We start from the raw sequence: 25,118 nt of genomic DNA, 5'->3' as shown, positions 1-25,118 counted from the left end.
TCATTATACTTGGTACTCAAGTCAAGTGTCCCTCTTCCCTGTTGATGCTGAGATCTCACATTGCTCAGTATAAACTGCACTTATCATTCAGGCTGCTGGTACAGAGACCAAATACACTTGGTGTCTTGAGAGCTCATGAAATACTGATTTTAATATCACAATTATGTAGCCATTCAGAAATAGCCTTTTTAATATAAGCACACCAGCCCCATCTAATCACAAATGTTTTCACAGCCGCCTCATTTGACTAATGGGAACATCATAGACTATGTTTTGAGGGGAGAATTTAACCCCACGCTTTACAGTTATTTGTCAAAAAACCTGCTTATATTAAAGTCAATGGAGCTGGGAGCTACAGGTTATTAATAGGAGCTGTGATTGGTTGCTATAGGCAAAGAAGGTCATTCTCAGTATAAGAAGCTTATGTGTGAGGTAATATGATATCGGTGGAGAGACGGATAGAGAAACAGAGAGAAAGACCGACAGAGAAGAGAGACAGGGAGAGATAGGTATACAAAATAGGGACAGGTACAATAATCATAAACAATACAAGGCACAGACAGGTACAGAGGACAGAGGACCCTGCCTGCGAGGGCTCACAGTCTACGAGGGATGGGTGAGGGTACAGTAGGTTAGGGTAGAGCTGATTGTGCGGCGCTGTATCAGACTGAGGGTTATGGCAGGTTGTAGACTTGTCGGAAGAGGTGGGTCTTCAGGTTCTTTTTGAAGCTTGTTAAGGTAGGCGAGAGTCTGATGTGTTGAGGCAGAGCATGCCAGAGTTTGGGTGGGGCACGGGAGAATTCCTGCATGCGATGGTAGGAAGAGGAGATGACAGGGGACCTACTGACCGATAAACATACAGACAGAGACAGGCAGACACGGAGAGACAGACAGATACAGACAGAGAGATAGAGAGAGAAACAGACAGAGAGGGGCAGACAGAGAGACAGACAGACAGATAGACAGAGAGAGGGAGACAGAGAGAAACAGACAGACATATTGTGGGACATACAGACAGACTTAGAGAAACAGAGAGAGATAGACAGAAAGAGACAGACAGAGAGAGAGACAGACAGAGAGAGAGACAGACACACAGAGAGAGGCAGACGGGAAGAGACAGACAGACAGAGAGGAAGGCAGACAGAGAGAAACAGACAGACACACAGAGAGAGAGACAGAGAGCGACAGACAGATAAATAGACAGACAGAGACGGAGAGAGAGACAAAGACAGGGAGAGAGACAGACAAGGATTGACAGACAGATAGAGACACAGAGACAGAGAGAGACAGAGAGACAGACAGATACAGACAGAAACAGAGAGAGAGACAGAGAGAGACAGACAGAGACAGAGAGAGACAGAGAGAGACAGACAGAGAGGGAGAGTGAAAGAGTGGGAAAGAGGGAGACTAGGAGAGAGACAGAGAGACAGTTACTATCCTGGGCAACGCTGGCTGCTACAGTTACTTATGTAATATAGGTGACAGATTAGATTTTGGAGGTCAAAAACTCTTTAAATAACTTCCCATAACATTTGTCTAAGCATATGAATTGTAGAGATAAGGCAATACGAGCCCCAATGAGTTTAGAAATTACTTCTCTGCTCGTCACTTGGAATGTGTTGGAGTTCCGAAGAAAGTAGAAGATGAGGGAGTCGAAATAACAGTAAAAGTTCCGTGACTCCACTCTCGCACTGCTTCCAATAGACAAAGCTGTTTGAGTTGTTTTATAGTAGTATTCCCATTCATCCGGGCCGCTGATACATTGTAATAAAATTATTAAACCTATCCACTGCACAAAGTGCTACGAAAATAAAACACACTCGGCAGAGCAGGATGAAAGGTATTTTTATGCAACACGGATTCACAGCATGCAACGTCCTAGATTTATCAAGTGGGGGTAAAAGCTCTCCAGTGAGAATACAACTCCAAATCCTATTATATGACAGTGCATTAGCAAGCTGTGACATTTTTAGGTAGTTTGATAAATCAGACTTCTATAGTTTAAGGTTATGGCAGAAATCGCATTCCACAATAGACTCGGCCATTAAAGGGGAAGTGTGAACTAAAAAGGAGCCAGGCCTGTAGGATACACAGGTGAGATGGTGACATTTAAGAAATGATGGAGGGATGGCTCCCTGAAGCTGTGAACTTTTTGTCTGTAGACTGGCAATAAATATGAGTTAAGAGCTTTAATAACATGTTCCGGTATAGCTCGGCTTTCGGAGGTGGTTGGCTATCGCAGTAAATTAGTAGAACCTTGCGTTCCCGATGTACATCAAACACATTAAATTACTGGACATATACAAAAAAAACCCATTTGCTGATATTGTTATAGCCTCTTCTGTCCCCGTGCAAGTCATCGGCTTGTCTCGGCTACAATGGCTATTGATCCACTTCAAACCCTGACAATAAGAACCACTTCTATTAGGACAATTTAGGAAGGAAAACATTTTCTGACCTCTTAGACTCCGAGCAATTACCATGTTTCAACCATTGTCAGGAAGCTTTGCAAAATATTATTTCAGATGAAAAGCCGTTATAGACTGTTAAAGGGTAAGTGAACTTTGTTTAACTATTGTCCTAAATTGCAAACTTGTTATGTGGTTTATTACTTTATTTTGCTTCCATCTTTCACAGTTACAATGGTGCGGTACTGTTAAAATGAAAAGTTTATGCTTCTTTAGAGGCTTCTTTTAACTGCTGCTCAAAAAGAGCCATATCTCTAATATATAAAGCTGAGTGTATGTATACATGTATGTATGTATGTATGTGTGTATGTCCGCCAAAGGAATTGGCACTGTCGCATGTACAATCACGAAATTTTGCACAGCTACTCCATTTGACTTAGGGAACATCATAGACTATGTTTTGAGGGGAAATTTTAAACCAGTGCTTTACAGTTATTCGTCAAAAAACCTGCCTCCATTAAAGTCAATGAAGCTGGTAGCTACAATGAAGCCAGAACTTCAGAAGAATGCGCAGCCACGCCCTTAAATGGAATGTTGGTTTTTCACAAAGCAGCCAGGGAAAGAGACAGACAGACAGGGAAAGAGACAGACCGGTAAACACAGGGAAAGAGACAGACAGGGAAAGAGATAGAGATACAAACAGGGAAAGAGACAGACAGGGAAAGAGCCAGAGAGAAAGAGACATAGCGACGGACATACAAAGGAAGACAGAGACAGGGAAAGAGACAGACAGTGAAAGAGACAGACAAACAGGCAAAGAGACAGACAGAAAGGCAAAGATGCAGACAGGGAAAGATTCAGACAGGGAAAGATACAGACAGACAGAGATAGGCAGAGACAGACACACCAAGACGCAGACAAAGACAGACAGAAAAAGACAGAGAGACAGACACAGACAAAGAGACAGACAGGGAAAGACAGGGAAAGAGACATGGAAAGAGACAAACAGAGACATAAATGGAAAGAGATAGACAGACAGGAAAAGAGATAGAGAGACAAAAAGATTGAAAGACAGAGAAGGAGGCAGACAGAGGCTGTTAGAGAAACAGAAAGACAGTTACTATCCCAGGCAATGCCGGGTACTACAGCTAGTAAACTATATAGGAAAAAGGTACAGGAATTTCATGGTCTACGCACAGGGGTGTGGAGCAGAAAGCATAATAGAGGGAAAGTAATATACACTGGAGATCAAAATTAGAGAACAACAAACAATTTCCTAAATGTTAAGGTCATTGTGTTGTCCTATGTGATTATATCCTACCATGAGTAAACTCGCAGTATTTTAAGCTTATTTTATAAATTAAATTGATAGTAAAGCACATAATAAAAATGTAAATGAGGTCAATGAAAAAGAACACGAATCAAAATTAGAGAACACTTTCAGATATCTGCAAGTTAAAGGTGTTAATCTGGCATCTGGTGCTAATTTCTTTAATTATCTGACAAACCCTATTTAATTTGCAGCCCAACTTTCCAGTTTGCACTGACTTTGCAAAAATGATGTGCCGTTCCAAAGTGACTGAAACCCTCCGGCAGCAGGTTGTCTAGATGAAGACGAAAGCGTTGACCCTATCTGTCATAGCAAGAAAAGTTGGTTGTTCCAAGTCTGTAATTTTGAGAATATTGCATCTTTACAACATCACAATCTCTTTCAAGTCTCCCAAGAAGGCTGATTGCCCATGCAAGAAAGGACAGGATAATGTGGAGAATCTCCATGGGTAATCGTTTCTACACTGCAGCTGGAATTCCTCGCCAGTTAAGCACTGAACAGTGTAAGGATCTGTCTCGTCATACAGTGTCACGACGTTTAAGAGCATTTGGATTGAAAGCCTACTCTGCAGTGACCAAACCTCTCATTAACATAAAGAAAAAAATGGAGCATGTTGTGTGGACAGAGGAGAAGTGTCCACAGTTCATTTAGTGATGAAAGCAAGTTTAATTAATTTGGGTCTGATAGGAAACATTATGTTCGGCAACAAACTGGGGAAAGACTAAACCCAAAGTGTATTAAGAAGTCAGTGAAAGGTGACGGAGGTGTTGTCACGCCCCAGGGCTTTGAGGTACTTGGTTCCGGACCTTGTATTCACTGGGACGTATTACGGGTGGCTATTGCCCGGTTCCGTGACCCTGGGGATCGCTTGAAAAGGGGAATTTGGTACAAAGGGAAAAATAAAGTGTTTTTCGTGACGCCACTTGCGGCATACAGCTATATGTATGAAGCCGCCACTGCAAAGTCTCTCTCTGCTGGGGCTGATGGTATGGGCAGCTTGGATATTATGGCTCTCCGCAAGTAGAGCTAGGCCCCAGGGGCGGATAATATTGGTGATAGTATAATGATGCAAATGTATGGGAAGAATTCAGACAACACAGGAGCTGCGGTTTAATTTGTGCCTTACCCACTGGTTTGCTGTTGCTGCCACCCGGTTGGTGCTGGTTTCTACCAATCCGCTATTCCCTTTGTTAGATGTAGTACCCTGTGGCACCTGACACTCAGGGGCACCACATTGTCATAGTTTGGGGAAGGTTTTCTGCAGCAGGAGGTGGACCTCTCATACAGCTACATGGAAGAGTGAATGCAAATATGAATCAGAACCTTCTTCAGAACACGTGGCTCATTACTTGCGTTCATCACTCAATCAGCCAGCAATTTCCATGCAGGACAATGCCCCCTGTCACACAGCAAAACGAGTAAATCAATTCCTTGAACCAGAAAACATTGTCCTGGCAGCAGGTGGCCGAAAATGCTCAGTTCTGGAGCTGACTCGTTATCTTACTGTGGCCAATGCTGGGTACTGCCCATCCACCTGTAATGCAAATCCATAGGAAACGGATGTGCAATACCTGGCCTTTGCCACTATCTGTTGGCGGAGCAGCTCCGGAACTGAGCATTTCCAGCTACCTGCTACCACTGCTGGACCACCTGATGATTGGGGGTGCTAGGTGTTAAGGGTGCTTTACACGCTGCAACATCGCTAGCGATAGCACCCGCCCTCGTCGTTCGTGCAATATGTGGTGATCGCTGCCGTAGCGAACAATATCGCTACGGCAGCGTCACACGCACATACCTGTTTAGCGATGTCGCTGTTGCTGCCGAACAATCCCTCCTTCAAGGGGGAGGTGCGTTCGGTGTCACAGCGACGTCACTAAGCGGCCGCCCAATAGCAGAGGAGGGGCGGAGATGAGCGGCCGGAACATGCCGCCCACCTCTTTCCTTCCCCATTGCCGGTGGACGCAGGTAAGGAGATGTTTGTCGTTCCTGTGGTGTCACACATAGCGATGTGTGATGCCGCAGGAACGACAAACAACCAGCGGCATGCACCACCAACAATATTATGAAAAGGAGCGATGTGTCAACGATCAACGATTTTTGACGTTTTTGCGATCGTTGATCGTCACTCCTAGGTGTCACATGCTGCGATGTCGCTAACGACGCCGGATGTGTGTCACTAACGACGTGACCCCGATGATATATCGTTAGCGATGTCGCAGCGTGTAAATCACCCTTTAGACCCCGGTCAATCAGACATTAATGACTAATCCTTATGAAAGGTCATCAATGTCTGATTAGTTGGGGTCTGACACCGAGCACACCCTCTGATCAGCTCTTACCGGCGGCAGCAGGTGGCCTTAAATGCTCAATTCCGGAGCTGCCCCATCATCTGATAGCGGCTGGGTACTGTACATCCACCTTCAATCCAAATCAATAGGAGATGGATGGGAAATACCCAGCCTCTGCTGCTATCAGTTGACGGGGCAGCTCAGGAACTGAGTATTCCTGCCTTCCAGCTATCGCCGCCGGCACCTAGAGCAGCTGATCGTTGTGGGTGCCAGGTGTCAGACCCCGGTCAATCAGATATTGATGACCAATCTTTAGGATAGGTCATCAATGTCTGATTTGCCGGGATCTGACACCCAACATGCCCTCTGATCAGCTCTTACCGGCAGCAGGTGGCCGGAAAAGCTCAATTCCGGAGCTGCCCCATCATCTGATAGCGACCGAGGCCAGGTACTGTACATCCACCTGCAATCCAAATCAATAGGAGACGGATGTGCAGTATCCGACCTCTGCCGCTATCAGTTGATGAGACAGCTGAGGAACTGAGCCTTCCCGGCTGCCAGCTACCGCCGCCGGCACCTAGAGCAGCTGATCGTTGTGGGTGCAGGTGTCAGACCCGGCTGATCAAACATTGATGAACTACCCTAAAAGTAGTAGACAACCCTTTAAAGCTTAGAGAATAGTCATTTTAATAAACCACTTGAAAATGAACCCAGTAGGTCAAGATTCCCTCCTACGTAGTGCTACCGAAGACAGAAAAAAAGCAAAAAACCTAGAACTGTACAAATTAATTAATATCCTCACAATCACATCACACGTGCATTCAGATGAAATGACTGCGCTGGAAAATACAGTCGCCAACTGTTTTATTACAAATGCCAAATAAAGACGTATGAAAAAAAATCAACCACTGAACCGAGAACGGTGCAGAGAAAGGTTTTCTACAACTCAGCAGATTTATTGCAGCCAATGAATTGTTAAATCCCTCATAATAGATCATTTCACGATGCACCAGTCACTTTTTGTTGCTGCTTCTCCCGTTGATATATACCTATAACTATTCAACAACTAGGAAATAGTCACGTAAGGTAAAGCCGCAATGCCAACATCCAATATAAAGATCTATTGTCAATGGTCATAATTGTCATATTATAGTCTATGACAGTCACTTCTGTAATGATTTATGGATGCCCATCTTCTTTATCTACAGTATTCAGTTCAATATCGGTGGGTCTTTATGCCAGCAGTCTCATATCTAGCATAGAAGTAGGACAGGCACTCTTACCGTCATGGGGCCTTTGGTAGGAGAAGGTCAAGCGATGAACTGCTTAACATGTTTGCAAAAACAAGCACCACCACCGGGAGTCACTCACCTGCCCTTGCTTTTGTACAACTTGAAACTAGCTAGATGAATTTATATTTTGCACCCCCTAGAGGTGGCTGCATGCAATACAAATTATTTTATTTATCACAAATGAACAAGGCTAATATATAGAAAAAGTCAAATATAACTGTTATGAGTTCACCTATTGAGGTAGAGTCTTTAAGCCATAGGTGTCACACAGAGTTTTGCACAAACTTTGCCAACTGTCATGGCGCTATTCAGATTGCAGATTCTGACACTCCACCCATTGGTTCCTCTGGTGTCTGGGATCAACACAGGCAGACTTGGGCATCAATCTGCTCTGTGCTGATTCATTTGTAGGCTAGCAAGAGTTAAGGCCTCTTTACCCGCTACAACATCGGTAAAGCAATCTCGTTGGGGTCACGGAATTGGTGATGCACATCCGGCCGTATTAGCGATGTTGTTGCGTGTGACACCTATGAGCAATTTTGCATCGTCGCAAAAACATGCAAAATCGCTCATCGGTGACATGGGGGTCCCTTCTCGATTATCGTTGCTGCTGCAGTAGCGATGTAGTTCGTCGTTCCTGCGGCAGCACACATCGCTCCATGTGACACCGCAGGAACGAGGAACATCACCTTACCTGCGTCCCGCCTTCAATGAGGAAGGAAGGAGGTGGGCGGGATGTTATGTCCCGCTCATCTACGTCCCTCCGCTTCGATTGGGTGGCCGTTTAGAGACGTCGCTGTGACGCCGCACGGACCGCCCCCTTAGAAAGGAGGCGGTTTGCCGGTCATAGCGACGTCGCTAGGCAGGTAAGTAGTGGGATGGGTCTGGGCGATGTTGTGTGCCACGAACAGCGATTTGCACGTGTCACACAACCGATGGGGGTGGATACCCACGCTAGCGATATCGGTACCGATATCGCAGCGTGTAAAGTGGCCTTTAATCTCCGCTGTTCTGTTTGGTTCTTTGGGTCACATCTGCTCCCCTCCTATTTATGCTGGTGAAAACCTTCCACCCATGCCAGCTATAATTTATTCTATGTTGGTCTGTGAGGTGTGGTGTTCCAGACTTACTGGTGAAAGATGTACTCATTGCTTGGTGCAGTTGTGGAGTTTACCCCTGATGTTTTGTAGCTTTCTTCCTGCCCTTGTTTTTCCTCCTGAACTTCTTATATTTTTTAGCTTTGTGAGTGCATTCTGTGTGACACAATTTTGGTTTTCCCTTGTCTGTTTTTATCTATAGGTTTCATCACACTCCTGTCCTGTCCCTCCCTGGGGGGGAGGGGAATCAGCTCCCTTGGTCACATGTTGTGTGGAGACCTATCACATCTGCTCCCCTTCTGTTTGTGCTGGTGAAAACGTTCCACCCATGCCAGCTATAGTTTACTCTATGTTGGACTGTGAGGTGTGGTTTTCCAAACATACTGGTGAAAGATGTACAGTACTCATTGCTTGGTGCAGTTCTGGAGTTTACCCCTGTTGTTTTGTAGCTTTATTCCTGCCTTGATTTTCCTCCTAAACTTCTTATTGTCTTTACCTTTGTGTGTGTATGCAGTGTGAAAGAGTTTTGAGTTTCCCTTATCTGTAGGTTTCAGCACACTCCTGTCCTGTCCGTCCCTGGGGGAATGGGGAATCAGCTAAGGACTGGTCAGGAGCAAGGTCAGGAAAGAGACTTAAGAATCTCCACCATTAGGAGTATCCCTGAGATACTGGAAAAAGGGATACTCAACTTGCAGCTCAACTATCATGTTTCCATAGCCCAGCGTCCAGGACTCTGGTTCTGTATCAGTAACATCCTCTTCTAATATTCCACCATCTTCACTCTGTGCCAGAACTTTTGGTGCCAGGCAGACTGCTCTTGTTACCATTCCATAAAGTCCATTCCTTGAGATGTTGACTAGACCTTGCGCAACACACGTTGTGACGTTAGAGGCCAACCAACTCAAGAAGCATTAACAGACAGTTATGATGCTGGAAAAAGCCAACAAGGATGTCATGTCTGCTGTGCTAGATGGAGCTACATGGAGAACTGGATTTGTGGTGTGCGGTGGTGGGAAATGTAAATGGCGAGATGAGAAAATTTGTATTTCAGCAAATTCACTCAACACTAATAAGATAATAAGAAATCATTAATTCTACTGATGTACTAATGAACATATGATCATGGAACACTTTCCTATTTGATTTTGCTCTTTTGTATGTCCTGTTAGCACACTGAAAATTTATTGGGATATTGTTACGGGTGTGTCACATGTGACAGACAGTCATGGGGTTTCTGGCCATAGAAGGTCACAGCGTCTGGCTGTGCAGAATGCTCCCTGACTTTCCATTGTTCCTGCTGTCAGTATTCATTGGTATAGGTAGCTTTCCCAGTACCTAGCATGATAGATATAGAGAAAGAATAATTTTCTTTGGTGCATTTCTTTCAACTTTTTAGTGAACTTGAGCTTCAAATGGATCAGAGAACTTTCTGTAGCAAAACAAAACAATCACTTTGGGAGAGATTGGGGAGACATCTTGGGGAGACTAGCCAGAGAAAACACTGCCAGCAGCCAGCAAAGGCGCTCAACACAGTGAAATCCTAGGTGCATTGCCCCCTGGGAAGTATGCAAATCAAAAAGGTCCGTGGAGGCTCTGTTAGGAGTCTCAACACGGAAAATATCCAGGTATCCTTCCAGAAAGGACCTAGCCAAGGAGTGGCTCTTTTTAGGAGACTACCATAACCATTATATTAAGTGGCCCTTTTAGTCTATATCCAACTCTTAATGAATGTAAAGATATGACAAGGGAAACACCAAGGCCATGCATTCACCCACAGACAGCTGTTTTGGGGTATTGCCCCCATCAATGTGGAGTAAGATTCTGGCTAGGTGGGAGCAATGCCTAGTAGACCAGCAAGACAAAACAATCACTGATCTCAGAGAGATCAGCCAGAGAAAACACTGTCGGCAGCCAGCAAAGGCGCTCAACACAGTGAAATCCTAGGTGCATTGCCCCTATGAAGTATGCAAATCGAAAAGGTCCGTGGAGCCTCTGTTAGGAGTCTCAAAATGGAAAATAGCCAGATATCCCTCCGGGAAGTACCTAGCCAAGGAGAGGCTCTTTTTAGGAGACCATCATAACCACCATATTAAGTGGCCCTTTTAGTTGATATCCAACTTTTGACAAGTTTAAAGATATGACAACGGAAATACAAAGGCCAGGTATCCATCCACAGACAGCTGTTTTGGGGTATTGCCCCTCATCAATGTGGAGTAGGATTCTGGCTAGGTGGGAGCAATGCCTAGTAGACCAGCAAGACAAAACAATCTCTGATCTCAGGGAGATCAGCCAGAGAAAACACTGTCGGCAGCCAGCAAAGGCGCTCAACACAGTGAAATCCTAGGTGCATTGCCCCTTGGGAAGTATGCAAATCGAAAAGGTCCGTGGAGCCTCTGTTAGGAGTCTCAAAATGGAAAATAGCCAGATATCCCTCCGGGAAGGACCTAGCCAAGGAGAGGCTCTTTTTAGGAGACCACCATAACCACCATATTAAGTGGCCCTTTTAGTTGATATCCAACTCTTGATTAGTTTAAAGATATGACAAGGGAAATACCAAGGCCAGGTATCCTTCCACAGACAGCTGTTTCGGGGTGTTGCCCCTCATCAGTGTGGAGTAGGATTCTGGCCAGGTGGGAGCAATGCCTAGTAGACCAACAAGACAAAACAATCACTGATCTCAAAGAGACCAGCCAGAGAAAACACTGCCGGCGCCAACTCCAACACCATCTTAGTAAAGAAATTAGTGGATAGTAACATTAGCATAGAGAAAAGAGAGAGGGAAGAACAACAGGCAGAGGGGCGGGGAGCCATATGAATACCCACCCAGATATTATCTGCTCCATTGCAAATGCCATTCAAGAAGCTGACAATTTTTTAAACTTTATATTCTTGGATTTGAAAGCCTAAACACCCGAGGTGACCACTAATGGTATGTATAGTATCAGCCTGATAGTGCCGGTATAGCACTGGCTTTACGGTATATACGAAACTCCTGGTGATTGATTCCCTTTAAGTCCCTCAATGGCGGAAAGCAGACTGTAATTGGCGTCATATAGGAAGGCACTTGTAAGAAAAAAAATATTTTGTCAAATGATACCCCTTGATGTCTAAATGTATCTTTATTAAGAAAATACAATTTTGGCACATGAGCAGTTATTACGTGAGACGTAGGTTATTTTCAGACGTGATTCGATATAGGAAAATTCTATATTTTTGTCAGTCCTCAGTTGTGATGACGGCAGCTACAATCCCTATTATTACACTGAGGACCATTGTACTTTATGTCCTCCACCACATCTGGAGATGCATAGAAATTACCACGGAGCAGATGGTACCTGCTGGTAGCTGGCCACATAGGGAGAGCAAAATTACGCGATAATGGGAAGAAATTACTAAATAATGTGTTGCTTTGTTCCTGAAGTAATAGTCATATATTGTTCAAAACAGGTGCTACACAGCTTCAAAGTCAAATGATCCAAAAATAAATGCAAGTACCGAGCAGAACTATATAGAAGAGTTACTTTGGCTAAAAGAGGTTCAACAGCAACAGTGGCGAAGACCACCAAGACACCATTCCTAATCCGAACCCTAATGACGAGAAGTCAACAGTAAGGGTTTGTGATGGCTAGCCTTCCTTAAAGCACCACTCCAGCTGATTTTTTATAAGATCTGGAGAGTTGTCTTAAATTTCAGTCCCCTGTCTCCGATATTATACTTGTCCTCCGGCATTTTCATCCTTTTATAACTTCGCTCTGGCCCCTTGGCACCATCTTGTGCCGATAACTTCTAACTGGCCAGAAGAGAACCGGGAGCCCTCAATACAAGAAGCATTATGTCTTAAGTATTTGACTTGCTGGCTGCTCTAGGGTTACAGAAGGAGGAGAGAACAAGGCTCTCATAGACTTGTATTGAAAGGTGACTTCCGGTGCGCTCTAGGAACACTGAAACATCCAACAAGTTATAAAGCGTCGAAGACCGTTAGGAACATTGCTAAAAACAGATGCAGATGTTGCAGGGTGAGTATAAAGAAAGAGGCATGGGACTTAAGGTGGCATTATACACAACGACATATCTAACGATATGTCGTCGGGGTCACGGAATTCGTGATGCACATCCGGCGTCGTTAGCGACGTCGTTGCGTGTAACAGCTCCAAACGAGTGTTAACGATCAAACATGCTCACCTAATCGTTGATCGTTGACACGTTGTTCATTTTCAAAATCTCGTTGGTCGTTCTGGACGCAGGTTGTTGGTCGTTCCTGAGGCAGCACACATCACTACGTGTGACACCCCAGGAACGACGAACAACAGCTTACCTGCGTCCTCTGGCAATGATGTGGGCGTGTCGTTATTGTGGCTGGTCACCGCCCCTCCGCTTCTATTGGTCGGCCACTGTGTGACATCGCTGTGACGGCGCACGAACCTCCCCTTTAACCAAGACGTTGTTCGCCACCCACAGCGACGTCGCTAGGCAGGTAAGTACATTTGACGAGTGTTAGCGATATTGTGCGCCACGGCCAGCGATTTGCCCATGACGCACAAACGACAGGGGCAGGTGCTTTCACGAGCGACATCGCTAGCGATGTCGCTGCGTGTAAAGGAGCATTTAGATTTAAAAATGCTGGAGTGGTGCTTTAACTGAAGATCAGAGTAAATATTTCATGCTTTTGGCTTATACCTGGTCTGTCACCGTCATTCTGGTCCCATGGCACCATCTTGTGCCCATAACTTCTGACTAGCCAGAAGCGTAGTGGGAGCTCTCAATACAAGAAATATTATGTTTTACGTTTATGACTTTCTGTCTGCTCTAGGGATTCATGGAGCGAATCGGAGGTCACTCTTCAATACAAGTCTATTAGAGCCAGAATGAGGAGAGAAAAAGGCTCTCATAGACTTGTATTGACGTGTGACCTCCGGTGTGCTCTAGGAACACTGGAACTTCCGACAAGTCATAAAGATTCGAAGACCGACAGGAGCAATGCTGAAAACAGATGAAGATGTTCCAGGGTGACTATAAAGAAAGAGGCATGGGACTTAGCTTTAAAGCACCACTCCAGCGCTGAAATGAAAAAAAAAATGCTGGAGTGGTGCTTTAACTGAAGATCAGAGTAAATGCTTCATGCTTTTGGCTTATACCTGCTGTGCCACTGCCATTCTGGTCCCATGGCACCATCTTGTGCCCCTAACTTCTTACTGGCCAGAGGAGTGCCGTTAGCTCTCAATACAAGAAGTATTGTGTTTAAAGTTTCTGACCACAGTTTCATGCGAGAATTTCGGAAGTCACTCTTGAATACAAGTCTATGAGAGCCAGAATGCGTTGACAATGAGGCTCTCATAGACTCGTATTGAAAAGTGACTTCCGTTGAACTCCATGAAACACTGGAGCAACCGGCATGTCATAATCTTCTGAAGACCATGAAACAGGAGACAAGGGACTTAAATTTAAAGCACCACTCCAGCGCTGCCACCGTCATTCTGGTCCCATAGCACCATCTTACGCCCATAATTTCTGACTGGCCAGAAGTGCAGCGGGAGCTCTCAATACAAGAAATATTATGTTTCAAGTTTCTGACTTGCCTGCTGCTCCAGGGTTTCATGGAGTGCACCGGAGGTCACTCTTCAATACAAGTCTATGAGAGCCAGAACGCGGCAACAATGAGGCTTTCATAGACGTGTATTGAAGAATGACTTCCGGTGAGCTCCAGGAAATCACTAGTGCAATCAACAGGTCATAAACTTCTGAAGACCGTTAGGAGCAATGCTGAAAACAGATGAAGATGCCGGAAGGTTAGTATAAGGAAAGAATCAGGGGACTTAGGTTTAGAGGACCACTCCAGCGCTGAAATGAAATAAACAAATGCTGGAGTGGTACTTTAGCTGAAGATCAGAGTAAACGTTTCTTGCTTTTGGCTTATACCTGGTCTGCCACCGTCATTCTGGTCCCATCGCACCATCTTGTGCCCATAACATCTTACTGGCCAGAAGAGTGCCAGGAGCTCTCAATACAAGAAGTACTATGTTTTACGTTTCTGACTTGCCTGCTGCTCAAGGGTTTCATGGAGGGCACCGGATGTCACTCTTCAATACAAGTCTATGAGAGCTAGAACGAGGCGAGAATGAGGCTCTCATGGACTTGTATTGAAGAGTGACTTCTGGTGTGCTCCAGGAGATCACTAGTGCAGCCGACAGGTCATCAACTTCGGAAGACCGACAGGACTATTGCTAAAAACAGATGAAGACGTTGAAGGGTGCTTTAACTAAAGATCAGAGCAAATGTTTCATGCTTCTGGTTTATACCTGGTCTGCCACCGTCGTTCTAGTCCCATGACACCATCTTGTGCCCATAACTTCTTACTAGCCAGAAGAGTGCCGGGAGCTCTCAATACAAGAAATATTTAGTTTTAAGTTTCTGACTTGCCTGCTGCTCCAGGGTTTCATGGAGTGCACTGGAGGTCACTCTTCAATATAAGTCTATGAGAGCCATAACAAGGCAACATTGAGGCTCTCATAGACTTATGTTGAAGAGTGACCTCTGGTGCACTCCACGAAACACTGGAGCAACCGGCATGTCATAAACCTCTGAACACCATCAGGAGCAATGCTGAAAACTGATGAAGATGCCAGTGGGGGAGTATAAAACATAAAACAGTGAACTTAACTCTAAAGCACTACTCCAGCACTGAGATTAAAAAGAACCTGTCACCGGATGTTCATAATACTCCCCTAAGGGTCAGATCAAAGTGCACCTGTGGAGGACCTCACTGTCAACTAGTGTAGATGACATAGAACCCGTCATCTACACTAGCTTCAGAAGGAGGATGAAGATGGCCGAAAGAGGAGGCGCGGGACTTGGAGAAGGGAGATGTTAATCCGACCAGTCTGCTCCACACCGACCATTAGGTGAGTATTATAAACATCCGGTGACAGATTCCCTTTAAAAGAAATGCTTGAGTGGTGTTTTAAGTGAAGATGAGAGAGTGTCCTTCATGCTTCTGGCTTCTACCTGGTCTGCCACCCCAAGCTATCTAGGCCTATTCCCCTGAAAGATCTTTGCGACAAAAAAATGTGGACAGTGAAAGCAAGGCGACATAAAGATAGTTGATATAGTTGAAAAGTAAGGGCAATGTGGATAGTATCTGGATACCTTAGTGCGAGATCAGCACCCATTGACCCAAAGTCTACTGGTTAGAGAGGAGTAGATCGAATTGGTGAAGGCTCAAGTTTGAGTCAAATTTGGATACAGAAAAGCACTTTGAGATTTGGTTTATAACTTGCCCCCCAAAAAACTTGTTTGACATCATTTACCACACTGGTGACATATCAGAGAATGGGCTAAGGATGTGTTTCACAGTTAAGTGGGCTTCCCAAAAATGTCCACCAAATGACTAGAGATGAGCGAACCGGTCCCGGTTCGGCTCGAGGTCGGCTCGACGAACGGGGGTCCCGTTCGAGTTCGGTTCGTCGAACGTTCGACGAACCAAACTCGAACGTATAGGCTATAATGGGAGGCAATCACAAACACATAAAAATGCATTATAAATGTACACAAACAGTTAATAAACATTGCCATAACACTTACCGGTCCTCGCGATCCCTTCTGCACTCTGTCTCCTGCCGCTATTCCATCCGATGATCGCTGAATCCTCCCGGTGACCTGCACTGCCAGCAGAGAAGCAGGACCTATCGTGACGTCAAAATAGCCATGTGACCAGTCACGTGGCTATTATCTCATTGGCTACAGACTGGTCACATGACTATGACACGTCATGTAGGACCTGCGAGTGCATCTCTCCGGTACACGGTGCACATATGTGTATCGCCGTGTACCGGCGACATGCTCTAGCACACGGTCGACTCCCCGTTCCGTTAGGGACCGGCTGACACAGCCGGTCATTAACGGAGATCACCGTTGCCATAGCAACGCAGTTAGCGGTGACGTCACCGCTAACCGCGGCTCCGAGAGCACCGTTGCTATGGTAACGCGTCAGTCAGCGTTACCGCTAGCAGCCAGCACTGATCACTCACGGAGTGAAGGCTGTACGCTGCTTCCCGATTGTAGTGAGCATTGTAGTGAGGATGGAGGTTCCCCAGCCCCAAGTGATGAGCTGGTGAACCTCATCCTCACTACAATCGTCACTACTACTACACTAGAAAGAAAGAAGACAGAAGAGCAGGATCGTGGAGGGCTGACAGGGGTAATAAAGATGGAGTCACTAATGTGTCTGTGTATTTATTTCTATTAAAGTATTTTTTCTCTGTGTGGTGTCTTTTTTTTAACCCTTTATTGGAGATTCTTAATGGCCGGGTCAAACGTGCCTGACATTAAGAATCTCTGGCTTAATACTGGCTGGTAAAACAAAGCCAGTATTAACTCATGATTACCCAACAAGCCACCCGGCTCCAGGGCTGTTGGAAGAGTTGGATACAGCGCCAGATGATGGCGCTTCTATGAGAGCGCCATTTTCTGGGATGGCTGCGGACTGAAATCCGCAGCAGAGGCGCCCACAAACCTCGGGCTAACCTGTGCTGCGGATTCCAATCCCCAGCTGCCTAGTTGTACCCGGCTGGACACAAAAATAGGGCGAAGCCCACGTCATTTGTTTTTTAATTATTTCATGAAATAAGTGAAATAATTAAAAAAAACGGGCTTCCCTATATTTTTGGTTCCCAGCCGGGTACAAATAGGCAACTGGGGGTTGGAGGCAGCCCGTGGCTGCCAGCTGTACCTGGCTAGCATACAAAAATATGGCGAAGCCCACGTCATTTTTTTGGTGGGCAAAAAACTTCTGCATACAGTCCTGGATGGAGTATGCTGAGCCTTGTAGTTCTGCAGCTGCTGTCTGCTCTTCTCCATACAGACAGACAGCAGCTGCAGAACTACAAGGCTCAGCATACTCCATCCAGGACTGTATGCAGAAGTTTTTTGCCCCCTGAAAAAATTATGTGGGCTTCGCCATATTTTTGTATGCTAGCCAGGTACAGCAGGCAGGTACGGCTGCCCCCAACCCCCAGTTGCCTATTTGTACCCGGCTGGGAACCAAAAATAAAGGGAAGCCCTTTTTTTATTATTTCATGAATTTCATGAAATAATTAGAAAACAAATGACGTAGGCTTTGCCCCATTTTTGTGTCCAGCCAGGTACAACTAGGCAGCTGGGGATTGGAATCCGCACCACCGGTTGGCCTGAGCTTTCTGGGCCCCACTGCTGCGAATTGCAGTCTGCAGCCACCTCAGAAAATGGCATTTTCATAGAAGCGCCATCTTCTGGCGCTGTATCCAACTCTTCCAGCACCTGCCTGCTATACCTGGCTAGCATACAAAAATATGGTGAAGCTCACGTCCTTTTTTTGTAGTTTTTTGGCAAAAAAAATAAAAAATGCTTCCCTGGATTTTCCATTGCCAGTGAAGGTAACACCAAGCAGTGGGGGTTAGCAGCCAGTAGCTGCTTGGATTACCCTTAGCTAGCAATACAAAAAATGCAGCGGGAGCCCATATATATTTTTTTTAATTATTTATTTAAATAACTAAAAATAAAATGGGCTTCCCTGTATTTTGATTGCTGGACATCACAGTGCTGTAAAAATAAATCTTTAAAAAAATGACGTAGCGCTCCGCGGTATTTTTGATTCTCAGCGCAGATAAAGCAGACAGCTATGGGTTGCCACCCCCATCTGCCTGCCGTTACCTTGGTTGGCAATCAAAATACAGGGAAGCCCATTAATTTTTTCTATTTAAAAAATAGTTAAAAAAAAAAATTACGTTGGGTCCCCCCATTTTTGATAGCCAGCTAGGGTAAAGCAGACGGCTGTAGCCTGAAAACCACAGCTGGCAGCTTTACCGTGGTTGGGGATCCAATGTGGAGGTCCCCTCAGGCTCTTTTTTATAATTATTTTATAAATATTAATAATTACACAATAAAAGTAGGGTCCCCCCCAAATTGGATCACCAGCCAAGGTAAAGCGGACAGCTGTGGTCTGGTATTCTCAGGGTGGGAAGGTCCATAGTTATTGGGCCTTCACAGCCTAAAAATAGCAGGCCGCAGGCACCCCAGACGTGGCGCATCCACTAGATGCGCCAATCCTGGCGCTTCACCCCAGCTCATCCCGTGCCCTGGTGCAGTGGCAAACGGGGTAATAAATCGGGTTGATACTAGCTGTAAAGTCACCTGAGATCAAGCCCAGCAGTTTGTGATGTCATGGCGTCTATTAGATACCCAACATCATAAACTGTCAGTACTAACAAAAACAAAAAATCGACAAAAGAAATTTATTTGAAAAAACAGTCCCCAAAACATTTCCTCTTTCACCAATTTATTGTAAGAAAAAAAATAAAGGGGTCCCACGACGACTCTGGACCGTCTAGAATATGGGGGGGAGACACTCAGGGAACGTATCCCCCATTTTCTAGGAGCGCGGACCCTTCATGTGAGGAGTGTGGGTACAATGAATCTGCACTCACTCTCCCCGGGTCCACAGCAGCAGAGTCCATGTCGTAATGGTTGCTACCAAAGCTGCAATGCCCTGCTCATGAGGTAAGGGCATGCCTAATCAGGAGAACTATTGTAGAGGAAGCTCTGCTCACTGGTATATAGGTGCTCAGAGGTAATAATAGATAAAATTAGTGAGTAACCTCGGCACTCTATATCTCCCAGACTAAATCAGTAAGTCACAATGGATAGTAATGCAAAATCACTCTTTATTGGTCCGTATTAAGAACATTTTTTTTTCATAAGCATATATGTTTTTGTCCAAAACAAGTTACAAATGACGTTTCGGCCTGAGCCTTCGTCAGATTGGACTTATCTGCATGTAATCATGAAAAATGACAATAATCAGTATCACATAAGAGTGAGAGAACAATAACATAAACTCGAACAATGTAGAGGTACAATTGGGATGCAGCAAAAAAATTGCAACACAGCAAGAAATGAAACACATGATACAAATGTCATAATACAGTACAAGGACAATATAGTAATGACAAATATGGGGTCAGAGTAGGCTTAGACAGCTCTGGTACGAAAGAGATGTCAATCATAAAGTAACATGTGCAGTAGGTGTAGAGCTACAGTATGCATGGCAGAGCTAATGGGTAGACTGACCATAGAAAAAGAACGGAGAAAAAGTGGAGAAAAAGTGGAGCATAAGAGGAGAAAAAGTGGAGAAAAAGTGGAGAAAAAAGTGGAGAAAAAAGTGGAGAAAAAGTGGAGAAAAAGTGGAGAAAAAGTGGAGAAAAAGTGGAGAAAAAGTGGAGCATAAGAGGAGAAAAAGTGGAGAAAAAGTGGAGAAAAAGTGGAGCATAAGAGGAGAAAAAGTGGAGATTAAGAGGAGAAAAAGTGGAGAAAAAGTGGAGCATAAGAGGAGAAAAAGTGGAGCATAAGAGGAGAAAAAGTGGAGAAAAAGTGGAGAAAAAAGTGGAGAAAAAAGTGGAGAAAAAGTGGAGCATAAGAGGAGAAAAAGTGGAGAAAAAGTGGAGCATAAGAGGAGAAAAAGTGGAGAAAAAGTGGAGAAAAAGTGGAGAAAAAAGTGGAGAAAAAAGTGGAGAAAAAGTGGAGAAAAAGTGGAGCATAAGAGGAGAAAAAGTGGAGAAAAAGTGGAGCATAAGAGGAGAAAAAGTGGAGAAAAAGTGGAGAAAAAAGTGGAGAAAAAGTGGAGCATAAGAGGAGAAAAAGTGGAGATTAAGAGGAGAAAAAGTGGAGAAAAAGTGGAGCATAAGAGGAGAAAAAGTGGAGAAAAAGTGGAGCATAAGAGGAGAAAAAGTGGAGAAAAAGTGGAGAAAAAGTGGAGCATAAGAGGAGAAAAAGTGGAGATTAAGAGGAGAAAAAGTGGAGAAAAAGTGGAGCATAAGAGGAGAAAAAGTGGAGCATAAGAGGAGAAAAAGTGGAGAAAAAGTGGAGAAAAAAGTGGAGAAAAAAGTGGAGAAAAAGTGGAGCATAAGAGGAGAAAAAGTGGAGAAAAAGTGGAGCATAAGAGGAGAAAAAGTGGAGAAAAAGTGGAGAAAAAGTGGAGAAAAAAGTGGAGAAAAAAGTGGAGAAAAAGTGGAGAAAAAGTGGAGCATAAGAGGAGAAAAAGTGGAGAAAAAGTGGAGCATAAGAGGAGAAAAAGTGGAGAAAAAGTGGAGAAAAAAGTGGAGAAAAAGTGGAGCATAAGAGGAGAAAAAGTGGAGAAAAAAGTGGAGAAAAAGTGGAGAAAAAGTGGAGAAAAAGTGGAGAAAAAGTGGAGCATAAGAGGAGAAAAAGTGGAGAAAAAGTGGAGAAAAAGTGGAGCATAAGAGGAGAAAAACTGGAGATTAAGAGGAGAAAAAGTGGAGAAAAAGTGGAGCATAAGAGGAGAAAAAGTGGAGAAAAAGTGGAGCATAAGAGGAGAAAAAGTGGAGAAAAAGTGGAGAAAAAGTGGAGAAAAAGTGGAGAAAAAAGTGGAGAAAAAAGTGGAGAAAAAGTGGAGAAAAAGTGGAGCATAAGAGGAGAAAAAGTGGAGAAAAAGTGGAGCATAAGAGGAGAAAAAGTGGAGAAAAAGTGGAGAAAAAGTGGAGAAAAAGTGGAGCATAAGAGGAGAAAAAGTGGAGAAAAAGTGGAGAAAAAGTGGAGAAAAAAATGGAGAAAAAGTGGAACACCCTTTGGTACCTTTCATGTGGCACTAAGGGGTGCTTAGCTTTGTATTTAGCCAAAAAAATGAAAAAAAAATGACGTAGGGTTCCCCCTAGTTTTGTAGCCAGCTAGGGTAATGCAGACGGCTGCAGCCTGCAGACCACAGCTGGCAACCTCACCTTGGCTGGTAATCCAAAACTGAGGGCACCCCACGCTGTTATTTTAAATTAAATAAATAATTAAAAAAAAAAACACGTAGGGGTCCCCCAAAATTGGATCACCAGCCAAGGTAAAGCAGACAGCTGGGGCCTGATATTCTCAGACTAGGGAGGTCCATGGTTATTGGACTCTCTCCAGCCTAAAAATAGCAGGCCGCAGCCGCCCCAGAAGTGGCGCATCCATTAGATGCGCCAATCCTGGTGCTTCGCCCCAGCTCATCCCGCGCCCTGGTGCGGTGGCAAACGGGGTAATATATGGGGTTAATACCAGATGTGTAATGTCACCTGACATCAAGCCCTGGGGTTGGTGAGGTCAGGCGTCTATCAGATACCCGACATCACCAACCCAGTCAGTAATAAAAAAAAATAGACGACAAACACATTTTTATTTGAAAAAACACTCCCCAAAACATTCCCTCTTTAACCAATTTATTAGATTGAAAAACAAATCCAGGTCTGCTGTAATCCAAGGGCTTGCCATGACGATCCACACTGTCCCAGTCAATGAAGAGCAGGATGTTCCCCATTGGCTGGGAGAGCAATGCAGTGACCTGAGCTAACATCAATGGGTCAGCCCAGGTCACTGCAGGGGGGTGACAAGTGCTGCTGTCAGCGAGGTACATTACCTGCGCTGATCTCCAGCACACTGACAGCCCCTGTCACTGAGGTCAATGACCGGCGCCTTCACAGCAAGTATCGCGAGAGGTCCGTGACGTCACCGCTAGTCAGTCTCGGGTCGGAAGCGAGAGGTGATGTGACAAGCGGCGGCCATGGAGGACAGTGACAGCGCTGAGGTCGGGATGGCGGGACTTCATCACCGCAGGTAAGCCGAGCGGGGGGGGGGGATTTGTGTGTGTGTGTGTGTGTGTGTGTGTGTACATGCCGCGGGCAGGAGGGGGTGGAGCGAGCTGAGCGGGAAAGTGTGGGCTTCCTGCACGTAACTAAGATAAACATCGGGTTACTAACCAAAGCGCTTTGCTTGGATACCCGATGTTTATCTTGGTTACCAGCTTGTGGCAGGCTGCCAGCGATGGCTCCTGCACACTGTAGCTGTAAAAAGCCCTGCTTTTTGCTGCTAGAACCGTTCTCGAACGTATCTAGAACTATCGAGCTTTTAGCAAAAAGCTCGAGTTCTAGTTCGATCTCGAACAGCCCAAAAATCACTCGAGCCGCGAACTGGAGAACCTCGAACCGCGAACCGCGCTCAACTCTACAAATGACATCACATCTCATACCTTTTCCAGTGGTGGTAAGTGCACTGCTGGGTCATCGTTAGAGTTGAGCGCGGTTCGTGGTTCGTGGTTCTCCAGTTCTAGGTTCGAGTGATTTTGGGGCTTGTTCTAGATCGAACTAGAACTCGAGCTTTTTGCAAAAGCTCGATAGTTCTAGAAACGTTCGAGAACGGTTCTAGCAGCAAAAAAACAGCTAATTCCTAGCTTGGTTTCTGCTGTAATAGTGTAAGTCACTCTGTGACTCACACTATTATGACATTTCAGTGTATAGTGTGCGTGAACAGCGCCTTCAGATCACTGCTGTTTCTATAATGGCGATCGCCATTTTTTTTTTTTTTTTCCTTGTCTTCCTTCCCTAAGCGCGCGCGTCTTGTGGGGCGGGCCAGCATGTCAGCCAATCCCAGACACACACACAGCTAAGTGGACTTTGAGCCAGAGAAGCAACGGCATGTGTGATAGGATGTCCATGTCACATGTCCCTGCATTATAAAACCGGACATTTTCCTCCAGCACGCCATTATCTGCCTTCTGCGTCTTTGGTGTCAGACATCAGTGTCGCAGCTCCGTCCTCCTGAGTCCTATCGCCGATACAGCTGTATGCGCTCCATACACAGCGTTAGACAGTTTAGGGAGAGCACTTTATAGCAGTCCTTTTAAGGGCTCAAACCGGCAGGGTCAGAGCCATAGGTGACAGGTCCTGCAAACAGCAACAGCGTCTGTGTAGCCAAGGTCAGGGATTTCCTCCCTGCATTTCACCATTAGGAGGGAATAGAAAGGCAGGCTTCCATTCCTCTACCCAGAGCCCCACAATCCTGGCACTGTACCCTCCTGTCCTCTGCACACTCCAACTCATTATAACTAAGCCATTATACTAGCAAACACTCAGTGTACCTAGTGGCATCCTATACGTGGCTATTGGACTTTGCTATAGTCCCACTAGTGCCAAGACATTTGCAGAGCACGTCTGCCTGCATTGCACACTCCAACTTTTTTAAACTCAGCCATTATACTAGCAAACAGTCAGTGTACCTAGTTGTATCCTAAACGTGGCTATTGTACTTTTGTCTATTCACAGTATTGGAACGTTATTTGCAGCACGTCTGCCTGCATTGCACACTCCAACTTTTTTAAACTAAGCAATTTTACTAGCAAACACTCACTGTACCTAGTTGTATCCTAAACGTGGCTATTGTACTTTTATCTATTCACACTACTGCAAATCTATGTGCAGCACCTGTGCAGGACACCCTCCTGCTCTGTTTTTAATAAGCTATAATGATAGCACAAAATACTGCCATTTAGTGGCATCATAGAACTGGCTGTTGTATTCCATTAGTGCCCCACTGGTGCCAAGCTATTTCTAGCACCTCTACATCACACCCTCATGCACATTTTGCTACGCTAATGTTATAGCAAACTCATGGAATTCATTGCTGCATTTCATAATTCGGAGGGATAGAAAGTCAGGCTTCCTTTAGCTTTTCCTTCTGTTCATAGACAGCATCTCCAAGACAAATTTCCCCTCCACGTCTAAGTGTGGAGAGGCAGCTAGTGCGCATGCGTGTGCCGATGTACCCCAGCTGCAGCCTAATTACAGTGTTTCGCGTAGTGAGTATGCTCAGCCTGACTGTGCCATTCCTGACGCTAAGTCTTCATTTCGGGATACAGCGCATGCTCCCACACAAAGTGTGAAAAGCCTCTTTGCACAGGTGCTTGCATTCCGTGCCGGGTTTAAGTCCTGTTTTGTGCCTAGACACCATGCTAAAGCTGATAGTCTTTTTTCAGAGACTGTATTTCATGCTACTGAGCATGCTCAGGCACTTCCTGCATCAGAGACTAGGTCCGGTAATGAACTCTTTGGCCCTGGCACTGATGTGGGGGTCCCATATAGACCACAGGGCATCAGGTGTCCTCCCAAATGGCTTGCAGAGGCCCACACCTATGACTTGTCACCGCATTATTGATGGTCGGACGATGACTGGTGAGGTGTTTGGGTCATGGCAGCCATGAGGTCATCATTGAAGTTGCGTTTCCAAATAGGACGCTAGTTATGCCACTCATGACGTGTCACTCTACTTTTGTCTCCAGGAGGTGCATTGTGGTTCACCCTGGTTTGGGGCGGACCCAGGTTATAAAAGGGGCTGGAGCCAACAAGGAGGTGCGCAGTCTTCTATTATGCTCCGAAAGAGCACACCTCCATGTGTTGAACCCATTGCGGCTTTAGGCCAGAGGTAGGCAGGGATAGGGTGTCGATGCAGGCCACCACCACAGTTGGTAACGCAGAACGGTTAAGACCAGCTCCTGTCCTAACAGTCCTGCTTGTGCAGCCCAGTGGCATTAACAGGCCTGCTGCTGCTGATGCGCCTGCTGTCCACAGGTGTGGCCCCTACGCACACGGTCAGCGTACTCAATGGCCCCTGTGTTGTTAACAGGGAGTTCCTGGGCTGGGTGGACGTGTGGACCCTGTGACGCTAACAGGGCTCCCAGTCTCCAGATCCGAATGGCGTCTAACTCGGTTCAGGCTACTATTAGTTTCATAGCCACACAGCTCTGTATCCTCCACCAAACCTTCCAGTTGCCAACCTCTCCTTTTCCAACTGGGAGCACGGTGGACACTGACTGCTGATGAGGATATATACCTTTCTCTTTCTTTTCTTATTAATTTTCG

The sequence above is a fragment of the Anomaloglossus baeobatrachus genome, chromosome 10 (assembly GCF_048569485.1).
Source record: "Anomaloglossus baeobatrachus isolate aAnoBae1 chromosome 10, aAnoBae1.hap1, whole genome shotgun sequence".
Classification (NCBI taxonomy): domain Eukaryota; kingdom Metazoa; phylum Chordata; class Amphibia; order Anura; family Aromobatidae; genus Anomaloglossus; species Anomaloglossus baeobatrachus.
This window is presented reverse-complemented; position numbering follows the sequence as displayed.